The sequence below is a fragment of the Euwallacea fornicatus genome, chromosome 14, assembly GCF_040115645.1.
Source record: "Euwallacea fornicatus isolate EFF26 chromosome 14, ASM4011564v1, whole genome shotgun sequence".
In the NCBI taxonomy this organism is placed as follows: domain Eukaryota; kingdom Metazoa; phylum Arthropoda; class Insecta; order Coleoptera; family Curculionidae; genus Euwallacea; species Euwallacea fornicatus.
The window spans coordinates 4854016-4870097 of record NC_089554.1 but is presented as its reverse complement, the minus strand read 5'-3'; the positions used below and the strand labels follow the sequence as shown (position 1 = coordinate 4870097).

General features: G+C 34.3%; 2 protein-coding genes across 3 annotated transcripts in view; one reads left to right on the top strand and one right to left on the bottom strand.

Annotated features, from left to right (window-relative positions):
- The window catches only part of LOC136343419 (protein Tob1-like), a 42674-nt gene that overhangs the window by 14446 nt on the left and 12146 nt on the right, over positions 1 to 16082 (bottom strand). The window contains exon 2 of one of the 2 annotated variants that reach the window (XM_066290137.1): positions 13354 to 13394. The gene's annotated coding sequence lies outside the window, so the exon portion shown is untranslated. Of the gene's footprint in view, positions 1 to 788; positions 1016 to 13353; positions 13395 to 16082 lie in introns of those variants that run through there. The other variant, XM_066290139.1, reaches the window with a different exon arrangement.
- Bre1 (E3 ubiquitin-protein ligase Bre1) overlaps positions 1 to 16082 on the top strand; it is a 47931-nt gene that overhangs the window by 23695 nt on the left and 8154 nt on the right. The gene's annotated exons all lie outside the window — the stretch shown is intronic.

Below are 16082 nucleotides of genomic sequence, written 5' to 3'. Positions count from 1 at the left end.
GGAAAGATCGATCGGTTTTAGTATCTGGATATATTGCAGAATTGGATGTATTCATTTGCGAAGGAAAATATTCCTTTGCTCTGGTAATTTTAACCTAATAATGAAGTATACTGCTAGCGTTGTCAAGCGTTGGATTGCAAAAAACGGCATTTGTATTTTGAAATGGCTAGAACAGAGTCCTGATTTGAACCCCATCGAGAACCTATGAGATCAATTAGATCGACAGTTACCCTAACAACATGCAGGAAAATTTTAAAATCCAAATGGACTGTTCTCTGTATTGAAAGAAGTTTGTGTTTCTAGAACACCTCAATACGTTGACTATCTGATCAAGTCAATGAGATCGAGATGTTAGCAAATGTAAATATAAAGAGGTTATTAATTAATGTTTTTCTACTTTTTGATGCATCGAATTTATTAATCATTTCTCTCTTAGCAAAAAAATTCAAAAATAAATATTCATATATAGGAATATTGTTTACGAGTTGAAATCAATTTCGTATACGGGACAATTAAGTCTTTAAATTATTTTTTTCAAAGTTATTGATAATTTTCAATTGTTTCTCCACTTTGTTCAGGTAGTATATATATTACAAAAAGTTCACTAACCTGCGGTACCTTGGTCTAGTTAGATCAAAGCAAAGTCGTTAGAATCCAAAAAAGCCAGGTGTACTCACAATTCCGCCTGCGATATCAGCATAGATCTCTAGAGCTATGGCGGAAATGTATGCTCGGCAGTGATAATGGTTCCTAGACTTCAGGTTTATGAAGTGTGTGGTGAAACTTACCATAAAAACGTGACCGCGCTAATAGAAAAAAACTTCACCAAAACATCCACGGTGCGTTGCAATATGTAGACCGTAATTGAACCTTGCACGTTAATGAACAGTCTGTTATCTCTCCAGTAAGTTACAGTATGGGTAAACAATGAAAACTCAAAAACAATCACTTAATCTAGGGCCTTAAAAAATCAGTCTGGACGCGTCGGCAACAAACACCCGAACAATAATGATCGCGATCCCGGCAAAAGTTTGATTTTAAAACCCTCCAAAATGGTGATTCAGAAACTGGCACCTTTGCCAAATTATGCGATAGAATGAATTTTTTCCCCCCTGTTTACTGGCAATAATTTGGCACCGGCTCGTTTTATAATGACAAATAACGTCAGTGGGAATTGTTTTTGGGCATATTTATATGTTTTTCGTTTGTGTGTTATATTTTAGTATCTTTTGCTTTTGTCGTGAGACACATTAGCGCGATAACGATGGCTTTATAATCTGAAACAAAACGCCCGTCTGTTTTTGTGGGTTTTATTACTGTTATTGTTGTTCCAGAACGATGTGGTTAATATGGTTTCAGTAAAAGTCCCTGACGATGACCTTTTGTTCAGTGTTTTGTCCTGCAACTTTTGTACAATCATGTTCCTAATAATTGATGCTCCAGCACGTTTTTCTCATTGCGAGGAATTATTTATTGCCTGATTGCCATTTTGATCAAATTTTGTCCATTGCACTGGAAACGATTTTCTATAGATTGAAAAGTTTCGGTTCACTGATCGGCTTTCCAGCAAGCAATTCGCCAAAGCAGGCATGTCCGCTGGTGTACCGCTTTACTTGGACTTCATGCAAATTCTTCTTTTAGGGACCAAATTACTCATGTGCTGTTAACTTTAACTGCTGGCAAAATCTAGGCTGCTATGAAAGCTAGCTTGACGTTAAAAGCAACAGGAGACCAGTAATTTGGTCCTTAATCGCTTGAGACAGTAGTTAGCCCCCCGTGTCCGCTCCCTTAGTGGCAAATTATTGAAGTAGGTATTAAATTATCGGAAGCATAACTTGCTGGGAAATGGAGCGCAGAGCGGTCGTTCGATTCAAACTAAATAGTAACTTATCATTTGCCGTTACCATGATTTATTGGTCCTAATTTCTGACTGAAGAATTTGGTGTACATTCAACACTCTCCGGCCCCGCTTGCGTTTTAAATGGAAAAAGGATATCCTCCCTAAATTACAGTTTAACCGGGGTTCAGCAATACCTGATGGATCTCCGAATTCGCCCTTCCTTTCCTGTCGCATCAAGGAACACACCTGGATGCCAATGACGTCACTTCTAGGTCGCCATAAAATCTATTTTACGTGCGATTACGCCTCCGTTTATTCGAGGATCCGTGCCCGTGGGTGGGTTTGGTGCTTTTATATTTTGCGAGGAGTGGCAGGTCGAATAGCTTTTAGCTTAGATGATGCTCCTAAAACCAAACAAATTCGGGACTTTCCCAATTCGAGTCGATATGATAAGTTTACTCCGTTGAAATCATTTCCTACGCTAAATTTGGGGAGCAAAAAATTACTTTCCTCAAACCGTTGTTCGGTGATCTAAGAACTCTGCAGAAGATTGAATGTCGATTCGAAGTTAGCTTTAATATCAGGGATGGTATCTGTAATACTCACAAATGAACTATAAATTTCAGGGTCTTCGTTCATGCAGCAAAATTAAAATTCGTTTGAGCAAAATCGATTTCGGGGTCTAAAAATAGATATAAATAATGATCTCCATTACATGAAGAAGAAACGAATCCTGCTCCCGCGGCTAAATTACCCTTGATGAAAGCGCTCTTCATGACCTAATCCCTTTTAAGCCCCTGTTTTTCCATGCCGGCACCCGCACATTTTTTCCGCTTTCCAGACTCATAAGCATTTTCCCAATTTTCGCAAAAGTTCAATAGCCATTTCCACAGCTTCGTTTTTATCAAAGCTATTCGGTGACGTCAATTTTGAGGTAATATGACTTATCGATAATAATAAGTTCACATTTTTGCATACAATGAGGAACAGAATATTACTTATATGTTTACGCAATTAGATAAAATGGGATTTAATTTGTTAAATTGTAGAAAGAAATTTTGTCTATAAACCACGAAATAAGTTTTCCTGTTTGAAGAATTTTTTCATATTATTTTTCTTCTCATTAATTTTTTCATCTTTATTTTCATTTTGCGTTGTCATTTTTCCGAAAAATGTTATCGCCCGTTCGGCAAATGATTTTATTTTGACTTTATCTGGTTCTCTTTCGTTTAAATTCTTGTGGCAAACGAAAAATGGCTTGAGTAAACATCATGATGTGGCATTTGGATAATATCAAAGATCCCAAAGATGAAGTTCCAGGAAAGACATTCTATTATTTTAGATTATTTTATCGAGCTGCGGAATCTCTGGCTCTATACATCGCGAAATGATAAATATTTTTCTGTCCCAGCTTAATGTTAAACTCGTGCCTGCTCTCATTTTCGTAACAATAATGGACATTGGAAATTTGCCATAGTAATGATGGAACAACGCTTTCCCAGCTACATAATAATCATACGCATGATGCAAAATTTGTAAATGTAAAAGTCGATGTGGTTTGCAAATCAATATTCTAACCGAGGAGTAAAGCCCGATCTAAAGATAATTCCATTGAAAAGTTTTTGATGGATTGCTGGTTCTAAAAATAAAGCCGTGAAATTTTACGTAACACCAAATGCTTGCACGCTCACGTATTCAGTCATAAGAATTGATTTTTATTTTGGGAAATTAGGTTTACGTCACACCCCGGGGTGTTTCAAGGTTCCGAATTGTTGTTTTCCCAAATTTCCTCTCATGCGAAGTCGTGAACGTAATTATTTCTAGAATAGCAAGGCAAAAACAGGTCAACCGTCACATGAACGTTAATATGTCCAATCAGAAATTAAGAAACTTATGCGAAGAATATGGATGTTAACTAAGGTACTAAAGCGCGTTTACGGCACCGCCGAGTCATCTCTATAGTACGTAATAATTTTATTAGGTCATATTAAAAGTGTTTATGTTAGCTCTATTTTATTAAACTTAAACGAAACAACTTCCTCTGATTATCTTATTATTTTGTTGGGTTTTAAAACATTATTTCCCATGTTTGCCAGAAACAGCAACGACAATTCGGAATGCCGGTGCACTAATACCATATCGACGAACACGAACAAAGTTTGCTGAGAATCAGTTTCTCCGATCAGTGTTACTTCTAATTCCTTTCACACTTAGCAGAAATATTTCTTTCCAGATATATTTTATATCTTTTCTGATTTCCCCGTTGTAATCTTGTGTAATGTACCCTTACGTACGTCTATGTACATCACAATTTTTTGGTACTATACCCAGCATGATGTTCACCCTTTCTCCTTGTAAGAACAAGGGTTTGAGTATATCCACGTTTCGTTTGTTGATATAGAAGCTAAGGAAATCTAGAACACTATTGCAAGACCCTGTAAATAATAAATTAGCTGATAATTGCTTGCTTTTTACCCATTGTACGTCTATGTGTGTTAACTCTTGGTTTTACTCCTTAAGAACTTTGCAAAACTTACAAACTCTCTCTTGGCCATATTGTCGGTGTTGATGTGTCCTTCGTTACTAAGTTCTTAATTTTCTGTAAACCTGATTAAGGCGCATTATTTAATAGTAACTAAATTGCTTCGTGAGTTGTTCCTGAGTTGCTCTTCCAAGATCCATTACACTTGTAAGAGAACATACAAAATTTGTTGCTGGTCTTAAGGCAATCAATTTGAAGCTTTTTTCGCCACTTCAATCCGTTCTTACAGCAAATTTCTTGGATGAGTCAAAAAAGGTCTTTCCATAATTTTTAATTAGCTAAAATTACCCTGTAATTTGCTGCTTATCTCGTTCGTTCGTTTTAAAAATCTGTGTTAAATTTAAAGCATATTTTGTAAGATTTCATGGACATTTTCTCCGATTTTCCCTGAATGGTTAGGGAAAATTAGAGAGGGAGAGAATATTAAGCAATTTTGGACTAACCGGGAATTATTTTGTGAGCTTGACCTTAGACAACTTTGAAAATTTTTTACTTCGTCGCTAGTGAATTTCCTATATAGTTTTTGTTTTAAGGCAGTAAATTTGAGTATTTTTTGTTATTGATTTTGTCTAATTTTATTACGAATTTAGAAGTTTCCTAGATGTCATTTCAAAATTATGAAGTAATTTTTGCAAGAGGGCGCTGAAAATTTCAATTATTTTGAGGTTTTCTTTACTGCTTGGGTTTGAGAGTTGCTCAGACTGATCTTTGAATAAAACTTGACAGTTCATTGACTAACCCAAATCGAGTTAGAGAGTCATCATTGAGTAGTTTTCAAGATTTTTTTTATTAATACAGCCTCATCTTATATTGAATTTGTAAGAAAAGCTTATACAGGGCGAGCAACAATGATTGAAGTGTGCCGCTTTACACTGAAATTGGGCTTCAATATTTCTTTCAACTAACTTTCAAAGTCAAGAAGTGAAATGTCCAACGAACTAGGCTCCAGTGGCGTAGTAATAATATGTTCGATCTTCTAGGAAAGAAGTGTCTTTTTGTCTCTTAAAAGAAAAATTAATTGATAAGGAAATCAATTTTTAGCTTGTTTACCAATGACTGTCTCTAGAAATTTGTTGTAAAAATGCTTTAGACTTCTAATCAGTTATGAGTAAAAAATAATTTGTACGTATCTTATTAATAACTATTATTTGACAATGAATATAAGAAAATTTGATAATCTTTCAAGGATAGGTTTATTATTTTAATGAAGCAGACACTTCAATCATTCTTGGTCGTACTATACGATAGACGGGAAGATATACTCGGATTAGTTTTGCTAGGTTTTGCGACAATTCGTACGTAAAAATAGAGGAAACTTAAGAAATTAATATTTTAAAACCTTGAGAAAATTACAAAAAACATAAAATTTTCTAAAATTGACCAAAATTTATTTTAAGAGAATAGACGCCATTTTCATACCAAATTGCATTCGTGCCTATTTCCTTAAAATAATTGGTTGTTTTCGATGTTTTTGTTATGTCTCGTATAATAAGAAATCAGGATCTTTAATAAATGCTCTTTATAGGGTCCGTGCTGAAAATTTTCCTAAAACATCATATCGGTTTTTTCGCATCCTTAGATTATTGATGGAAATAATATGAGATTCTTCCTCACTATAATATGCATTTCAATTTTTCTGCCTCGTATCAGTGGGTTTATGAAATATGCAAAGGCCGCATTAATTGGCTTGACATTGGTGTGCCGACCCAAACGTCCTTCCACTTAAAAAAATTATGCAGATAGGTACTAAGTCCGACGATAAAGGAAACATGAATTACTCCTAATTCCCACAATTTCAGCAAATTGTAACTGGCTTAATTATGTGGTTTATAAGGCGGTCATTATTCGTCGTTAATAAAGCTTGCATTACGTAGGTTAGTTCCAACCAGTAGATTTTGGCCAAGCGGCTTATTTTAATTAAACCTTTAATTTTAGAATAATCGTCTCGATACCTCCAAATATTTTTGGCTAATTATTGCTACTCAAATTGTACAGCACCATTTGTTAATGCTAAATATTTGGCACGTTTTTGAAAACAAATTTTAAGCCACTCTAAATGCACCCAGCACGTTACTTTTGCAATAGACGTTGACCTGTCTGATCCAAATTATAACCGCTTCCATTGTAAGAGGAGGTTTGAAGGAAAATACGGCAATTTAATTTCAATGAGAAACCGCACAAAATAAAATCAATATTAATTAGTTAACAGAAAATAAACAATGCAGGTCAAGGTACACGGTTTCAGCTTGTGAATCCATATTTTATAAGCCGCGAAGGTCGGACACGTGAGACCTTGCCTGCTTGCATCTCAAGTTCAACACAAAATGCATTTTAAGAATCGATTAAAGTACCGGTGGTCAGTGTTTTTAATTGGTTACTAAACACAGTCACTTTTCCTTTACAAACAAAAACGGGTTATTGTTCATTGCCCAAATGGGGAAAAAAACACTTGGATTACTTATAGATTCCACAACAAATTAACAACTGGTGCGGCAAATCGAGTTATATAACTAATTATTACTAAAATAAAGGTGGCGGATTTGAAAATGTGAAGGGATCCACTCGTGCGGGAAATTTATGTCTCGTAATCTAAACCACACGATTAATTGTTTATATATGGATGCTTGGGTATTGTCTCTCCAAGCGAAACAGCTTATTGCCAGAAGTTAGGAAATGCCCTGGAGCCAATACACATCCGGCCCAGGTTAGATTTTTTCATTTTCTGCAACAACCTTCAGTCCAGCTCAAGCAGAGGTTAAACTGAAGGTGCACAGCTGGGCCGTCACGTGGGAAATGGTACGAGGCCAAAAACTGGTGGAGTTTTAGTTCAGTCGAAATGAGAACCGCAATGTTCGTTATCTCCATCGACATCCCCATTCGAACAGTTTTATTAACATTGTCAATGAAAATAAAGTCCAAATGAAGCATAATCGTTAAAACTTAAATAATTTATTGAGCAATAAAGTAATTGCGTACGCCAGTATTGCTATTCGCTTAAAGTGAACTTATTACTGATATAGGCCAAAGGTTTATGATCAATTTACAATTATTTATCCATTGCAATATATGATTCCTTTCAGTGTTCCATAAGAGATTCTAGGCGCCGATTCTGTACTCCAGAAACCTCATTCTTTTAACTAATTTTGAGCTCTTGCAAGGTCAGTTCTGCAAAAAAGACAATTATATCAAATACAGTGCAGGGAATCAAGCTTCGCTTAACGGTGCTGTAATGAAACATATTACATAACCACAAGTCCATCAAGTTAATGCCTCATGAAAAAGGCATTAAATAATTGTCTTAAACAAGCCATTTCTTGGACAAACAATCCGACAGTAAGTGCCCAGAAACCTCCCTGATTCACTTTGTTATCGACCTCAACCGGATCTATTTATACGTAAATTTATCACCTCAAAGCTCCTTTGTGCTAAGGGCGTTCTGATTAAGGTTTATTGAAATATTTAGAGGCCGAAGCCTATTTAATAATTCATAATATTGAGGGGATATCAAGACATATAACCAACTTAGATTTGGTCATTAACGCAGTTTTTGTTATAGGTGAACACGGTTTTCCCTGGTAAATAACTGTCTATTAAGTGTCTAATACGTTGCTTTATTATTTGCTTGTAAAGCAGGTTAAACACACGCAAGTTTGTACATGAATTGACCAAACGCCCACATCTAGGTTTAAAGATGCGCCAGCTTACAGTAGGCAAATGAACGAAGAAAGGCACATTTTGGATGTTTGTTTCCATGGAACGAGATAGCTTGTTAACGTAAAATACAATAACTGCGTTAGTGATAATGATATGTCTGTTTTAGATCCCATTAAAATTAAATTATAATAAACTCATCACCTGAAGCGTACATGGCGTAGATGCGAGACCAGATTGCACGGTCATGCACTTTAAATAATGGTCGTCCACAGGATGATTTATGGTCAAGATTGTTTGCACCCTCATCACTTAAAATTGCCTGGTGATTTGGTTTTATATGCCAAAGATACATATGTAAACACTTCTAACGTATCAACGAGTTTGGGTAAAAATTAGAAATTGACAACAAAATATCTTGAATTTTCTGTGATTAAATGGGGCACATCTCCCGAACTCAGCAGCTGAGTTTTTGTATACTATGTGTAAATGGTACATTAAAAGCATATTCACGTGCTAAAGGCAGAATTGTCCCAGCGGAGAGCTTCCTTTGCAGTTATTATACAGGGTGTTTCGTAAACATCTATACAAACTTTCAGGGGATGTAGAGCTCATAAACACAAATATTTAGATCGAATAAAGTTAGGTCCAAAATCGCTTCGTTTCCAAGATTGGGTGCGTTTTTTTTTTAATAATTTTTTAAATATTTGAAAAACGGTTTAAAATAAAGATATGAAATTAGGACATATGACAAAATAAATGTGTATGTTGTGAAGAAGGCAGAATATTTCCATTTGCGTTAGTGACGTTCGTGCGGCCATTCGATGAAATGCTTTTAATAAAAAAAATAGTGCGCCACTGACTTTTTACAATAAGAATATATTTTTTTAATGTTCCGTCAATTTTTAGTAAAATAGGCCTCTTAATGTTTTACTGCTCAAGTAGCAGTTTTCAAGATAAATAATTTCTCATTCCTGTGGATACAAAAAAATAGGTGTAGGTTTCGAAGTGCGTTTTTTTTTTCATTGTTTGGGAGAAATTGATTTAATTTCTTTTAATAGAGGTAGAGGACATGAAAACAAACATGTGTGAAACGCGCCTCATCGCAAAATAATATTCTTTAAAAATATGGGTCCGTTAAATTCTGAACTATTTGCACATATTGAAATGTTGGATGCCACATGGACGCCACTGGTGTGGGTGGAAATATTCTGCTTATTCCAAAACATGCACATTTATCCCGCCATATCGAGTCCACAATTTCATATCCTTATCCTAAACTACTTTTTAAAAATTCCATGTGTCTTGGAAACGAAACGATTTTGGTTTTAACTTCATTCGAACTAAATATTTATTTTTGCGAGCTCTATATCCTATGAAAGTTTCTCGGTATGTTTATGAAATGTCTTGTATATTAATTAATTAAATAAGCGAGATAATAGATAAAAAAGTAAGTCCTATTTCGCGTACAGCAGCTACAAGCAAAAAAGTTCCTTCAGCATCTTATTCTTTATTAAAATAATTAATTAGGTTTAAAATGCGCTTTGGCTGCTTTTGAGTAACCTGGTTCTTATTTTAAATAGAATTTTAGGGTAATGACAAATTGACATAGAGTGGAGGTCACAAAATTTTAATTTTTTTAACCTTGTTGAATTATAGGTACTTTACCAATCTGCGAAATGCATTTATGGCAGTATTTTTCCGTTTCATTCAATAAATATGTATGTATGTAGTAGCTAGGATGAAAAAGTTATTATACGTGGCTATAAGTTCGATGCATACACTTATCTTCGAGACTAAAAGATCTCTTCGTCTCTTAACGACTTTGCCATCAGACTGAAAAACTCGTTTGGATACAGTGGAAGTTGTACATTATACTATTTATATTTAAAACAGTATGATATGCTATTTTAAATATAAATAGTATAATATACTATTTTAACTAACGATACTCACTTCCTAATAAAACACAAGAGCAAATTTTAGCAACTTCCTCTATGCCTTTGATTGATGATGTGTATCGTTGCGAAATATCCCGGACGATTGAAAAATTTACCTCTAAAAATACCTCGCAACAAAATATGTGCATTTGAAATTAATTTTGCTTAATAATGACATGACCGAAATATCAGAAATAAACTTTCATGACGTCATTGCTACAGCCATGATCAAATAAGCTCAACTGGACCGTCATGCTCGGATTGTTCGCTTTTAGACGGTCATTAGATGAGCATTCGAGGATCACTGCCAAAAGATTTTACGTTGAATTTTTGTTGTTTTCATGTGAATTTTATTGCTCCGTATTAGTCATCCGGTTTGTTTTGGCTGTCAATGTATATTAAAAATAATATAGGGAAACACTGTCCAGCATGGTGCCAGGCAATTGCTAGCTATTTATGTATGTAACTATTCCTGACAAATGTCTCGGCAATTAATGGATTAAAAATCGCATTTTATGAGTTAAAAATACGGTTCGAAAAATGCTCCTCCAGGTGTATTTTTGTCGCCGCAACAATTAAATTTATCATGTGAAAAGTCGTCATATTTGGCACGTAAATAATATGAGGCATATGTCGTTTATCAGCTGGCGTCATTGCATATTTTTGCGTATATTTTTACTCTAGGATGATCGCTTTATTATCACAAGGTAAAGGGGAGATAAAATTAGAGACCTGAAAAAAACAGCCGCATTCTCATTTGTGTTTCTCTTTACGTCTGCCAAAATAATCCCTCGGGAATTGATATTGATGGAAGGCCGAAGGGCAATTTTAATTAAATTGAAAAGTGGAATTAACGGCTATTTTTCCTCAGGCGGGGATAAATAATCTCAAAATTACCTAAACAAACATTAAGCGAAATTGAGAGTCTATTTTCCGCAAAGTTCGCCGCCTACACAGTACCAATAACAATATCATTACCATTATTCGGACCCTCATTTTGTTGCAATATAAATAAACTTTGGCAAGGAATATGTTTTGCCTCCATGAAATCCGGATTTATGTAGAGTCGTTCGAAAAAATTTGATAGGAATCTTTGGCCTACGTTGATAATAATACGGAATGATTAATTCCTTGCTCAATGTTTTCAATGTTTAATATGTAAGACCGCTGTCATTAATTAAACGTAATCACACGTTGTATGCAAAAGACATAGAGAATACTCTTGGATCTGTCAAAGGTGACCTCTGAGCAAAACATTCCACCTATTTTACCAATTTCAACAGAATAACAACGCTTTGTCACTCGGGGCGAATGACGAAGCATAATCGACCTTTATCTTTGAGCAAAGTTCCATTTATCCATTGCTGTTGTTTTATTGTTAAGGTTTGTGTCGTAGGAGGTCCAAGTCGACATGGCAACCGCGCCTTTCTACGGATACTGTTTTTTACATGTTAAAGAAACAAACACCCCCTCTGGAGGATTTCTGCAGTACCACTGGTCTTATAAAATGACGAGCCATTTGGTGTGTCTCATTATTGCTCATTTTTATCGATATTGTTTCTCACGTATATCATTAGTTTTTCTCAATAAACCTTAGCTATGGTTTTGGAAGGTTGTTTTTCACGAAACGACGTCTATGAGACTGCAAACTCATGGTGGTTCGAACGTGATTATTCAATCCATAATTGTCTTGGTAGCTATTTTGTACATTCCCGCATTACAGCAGTATTTGCGAAATACGTAAATTCTGATACTTGGAGCTTAAATCCACCCTACTTTGGTCGTACAAGATTATACAAACTTCTCGTCATGTCAGTGCGAAAGCTCACATCACCTACAGCTTTGGTACTTTTCCAGGCTTATCAATAATACATCGCTGCTAATTTTAAATTTTCAGTGCAAAGAGAGCAGCGTAAGAAATACTGAATGTACTGTAGAAGAGATTTCACTAAGAGGATGAAGGAGGTATTGATAGCACATCTTCTATCGAAATATTTACTTGTATTTTTATGAGGGACCTCACCTATACACTGAACCCATGTGTCGCAGTATTGCAACCAAGATTAGCTTGAGATGAAATCTCTGACTAAGCTGTTTCGCCCCACAGTTATACAGGGTGGCTCAAAAAAACGGGCGAAGCTCTAATTCAGTTATTCATGAAGAGATTTTGATGAACTAAAAATAATATTTTTCATACTTCTATGTAAGTAACGCCAACGTTATTTTTTTTATTCGACTTCTGCTTCAAGTGTCAATATCAGAATTTTAAATAGAACTCTATTTTTTTATATATCTTGATAGAAAATATTTTTCTGAATTTAATAATGTATAATGGGTTAATATTAAAATAATTTTTAACTGGAAAAAAATTGAATAATTTGAATGGTATGAGTTATGTAGCCATCTGTATCTTAAATTTCAACATTATGAATTATGTAATCGTCTCCATCGTCATGGGGCTATCTACATTATTCTGAGGTCATCTGCATTTCATTCAATCTCATCCTATCGTATCATTTTATATAAAGATGGCTACCGCCATGGATAAATAGTGTCAATATGATTCCTGACGAGAAGGGACAAGATAAAGCAGTCCTAACTATTAAAATCACATCGTTCTTCCTTATAATTTTCTGTGAGCAGTAATGTAAGTGTGGTAATTATAAATTAGTTCTTTAGAGCAATAAAAATATTAGTGTTGTTATTGGCGACAATTATCAAGTGACATTTTCAAAAAATACGTTGTTAAATGCACAAGAAACGTCCTGTTTCTTATATTTAAGCCAATATGTTAGCCCTCAAAGAAATAAACGTTTGCATTTTTTCAGTCAACATTAATTTGTCATACATCATTAAATTCAGGAAAATTTTTTTTAACCAAAAAATGTAATAAGAATATTGAGTTTTATTTGCAATTTTAAAAATGACATCTGAAACAGAAGTTGAGTTCAAAAAAATCAACTTCCACTTTACTTAGTAGTCTGAAAAATATCATTTTAATTGGATGTTAATTAATCAAAATCGCTTCATAAATAACTGAGTTTTAGCTTCATCAGTTTTTTGGGACACTCTGTATTTATTTCTTTGTATCTTCTAAATCCCAAGTTGCATTGTTTGGAGAGAGAAAAATAATATCAACTTTTAAAATGGCTTTTTAAGTTTAAATATACATCCAAGGCCTCGAGGAATAGTCTCTAGACGATTTTGAATGAACAATAGCACTAGAGCTTAAAGTTAACTTGAAAATTCCTGCGCGTAATTCTTTTGATAAATTTTGCCTTGCCCTTTGATTTCTTCCATCACGCCCTTTATTTGGTTTTGCATTTTATTAAAGAATAAAAAAAGTTTTAAATGTTAGGTAATATGTGAGAGCTACTTACTTTTCGGTTATTAGGAATCCCTTCAAACTTCGTGGTAAAATCTGGAAGAGAAAAAGTTAATTAAACTCGATAAACGTATCGAAAATACCAATAAATAAATTCAAATCAAATTTTGAATTCAAAAACTATTTTCAGCACGAATTTGCTAATGTCAACGTATAACCATCGCCCAAAATTCTCCATTTTTATCGTATAAATCGAATTTCACCCCTATTTCCCTACAATTAAACTAAACGTTCCTCCCTTTTTTTGGGTAATCGAAACCACTGCAAAAATATTTTTGAAAGGCCTTCTCTTCGTGAGGCGAATAACGGCCCTCAAAAAACCGAAATTGGACCTTATGAATAGAGTCAAGTGCTGCCTGAAACGGGGTCGTGGTATCTTGAGGGTGGAAAATCGATATTATGACGCTTTTGCCAACGCCCGCAATGTGAAAATAACTGTAACTGTTGGAATTTTATTGGATTAAATCGAGGCAAGCTGTCGATTCAGGGACAATTTAATATGAGCTATTTGGAAATTTGTTAAACATAGATCCAGGAAGTAGTTTGCTGCTGCCATTGCGTTTGACTGTGGAATTATTTTGGAGCGCATTGGATGCAATCAGTCATTTTACAAATTTACAACTCGTAGAAATTTGCTCGCTATGCATGCATGTAAACGTGTTCGTATATTTCATTTACACACGCTCACTTTGTTTGCCAGACCACTTGGCTTGTAGACATTAGTACCATCAGTTAAACGTCTTTTCCTTGTCTTTTCACTGATGATTTCCGTGGTGACAGCAAAAAGAGCTTTTCAGTCATTCCCAACTAAACGGTGCATCTGGCTAACCCACCCTGTTTTTCTCGTTTTGGAAGCGTCGTTTGTGGCCTCGTTAATATTTCAGGCAAATGAGCTTTTAATGGAGGTCATTATTTCAAATTCGACGATAATGGCGTTTTTTTGTCACAGCTCAATGGATAAGGGATAGTTTTAATTCGGGACCTTTTGAACTATTTCTGGGCAGGAAATTCGACAGTAGCGGATTAATGGGAAATTTAAGTAGGTCTAGTAGGTATACACAAAGGATAATTTATAAGGTCATCCATAAAGGGTATACATAGTCTATAACTTCACTGATACAACTGTCAATTAAAAATATTCCTACTATTCTTCTGTATTTTTTAAATTTATGTTTTAATTGCAGCTTACTCAATCGTTTGTATTGATTTGTACTCGATATTGACATTTTTATTATTAAGTTTAACGGTCAACAAACGCACAACAAAAAGAACTTCAAGATATATATAGACCAAAGAGATTTTGCGGGTGTCAGAATACAGGGTGTCTGGAAATAATGTAGAAATATTTTGGAAGGTGATTTTAGGGATTAAAATAATACAAAAAATTATTATAAACATGCTCCAAAAATTGTTTTTAAAAGGAGCTAGAACCACTTAAAAGGAGAAGAATGGGTTTTTGTATAATAATTTCGAATTGGTTTCTGCTAAAATTATAAAGTTATGAAAAAAACTCTTTTTGCGTTAATAATTACAGAGTTAAGTAGTAATAACCAATTGGCAACAATAAGTTTGAGTCTAACACATGTTCCAGTTACGACAACACCAACCCACTAATTAATTGACTTTAGTAAAAATATTGTTGATACAGGGAAAAGATTCTCAGAAACTTCATCAAAATAATGAGCATTGTCCCTGCTGTGAATGAGAGAACGTTCCAATTATAGCGTCTCATTTATCTTTTGCCACTCATATGCGAGTACACTAAACACTAAAAAGGATTAGTAAACAAACCATTAGAGGTCAGTAATAACATGACTCGTTTTAATTAACACCCCGGAGTGATTAAATTAGCTAAATGCGTAAAATGTATCATCAGGGATTTGTGGTAGTGAAATAGAAACATACTAAATAATAGAGCATTGTATCATGATTTTTCAACTTATAGGAATACTAGTTAAATAAACGCATAAACAATTTCGTCATCACCTCCACTGTGGTTTTGTTATAATTGCCATAGAAATTAATGTCAAATAAAACGTCACCGTTGATATTATCATTCAAGGCACGTTGCGGCTTTAATTTATTCTTATTGTAGATAAATTTATTGTAATTTTATAAAATCTGGTTAAATCTAGTCGAAAAAAAATCGTATAATACCGCGATTGTGAAATATTTATAACTTCTTTTACATGCCTGAAGGCTTTGAGATTTTAACTTGACGTTCGGCTTCGTATTAATATATCTCACGACCTTGGAGTATAATATGCAGTTATTTTATTTACAAAAAAATCAGTTTTTATAATTTTCTCATTGATGCAACATTCAAGGATAGGAAGAATAGTGTATATTTGCTCAGATTCTTATAATGGAGTACCTAAATTGTTTAATCTACCCTGTACCTGATTGTGTAACAACCTTCAATACATGATTACTGACTTTTTATGTTTAGAAAAACCTTTTATAAGTTATCTTTTTAGAGCAAAAACTCTGAACACTTTAATGGCAAAATTCCGAATCTTCTGATATAATACGTGGAGTATCATATTTTAGGCAAAAACATTCAAAACGAGATTATTTAAACCACTCACTTTCTGGGCATCATAGCAATTAATATTTTTTCGAATTTAGCGATACATTTTTTACTTCAAAGCGAAGTTATCAATATGTTGTTAACTTTAACATTAAGCTAGCAGCGAATCAATAATTTTGCTCTGAAGGAATAAG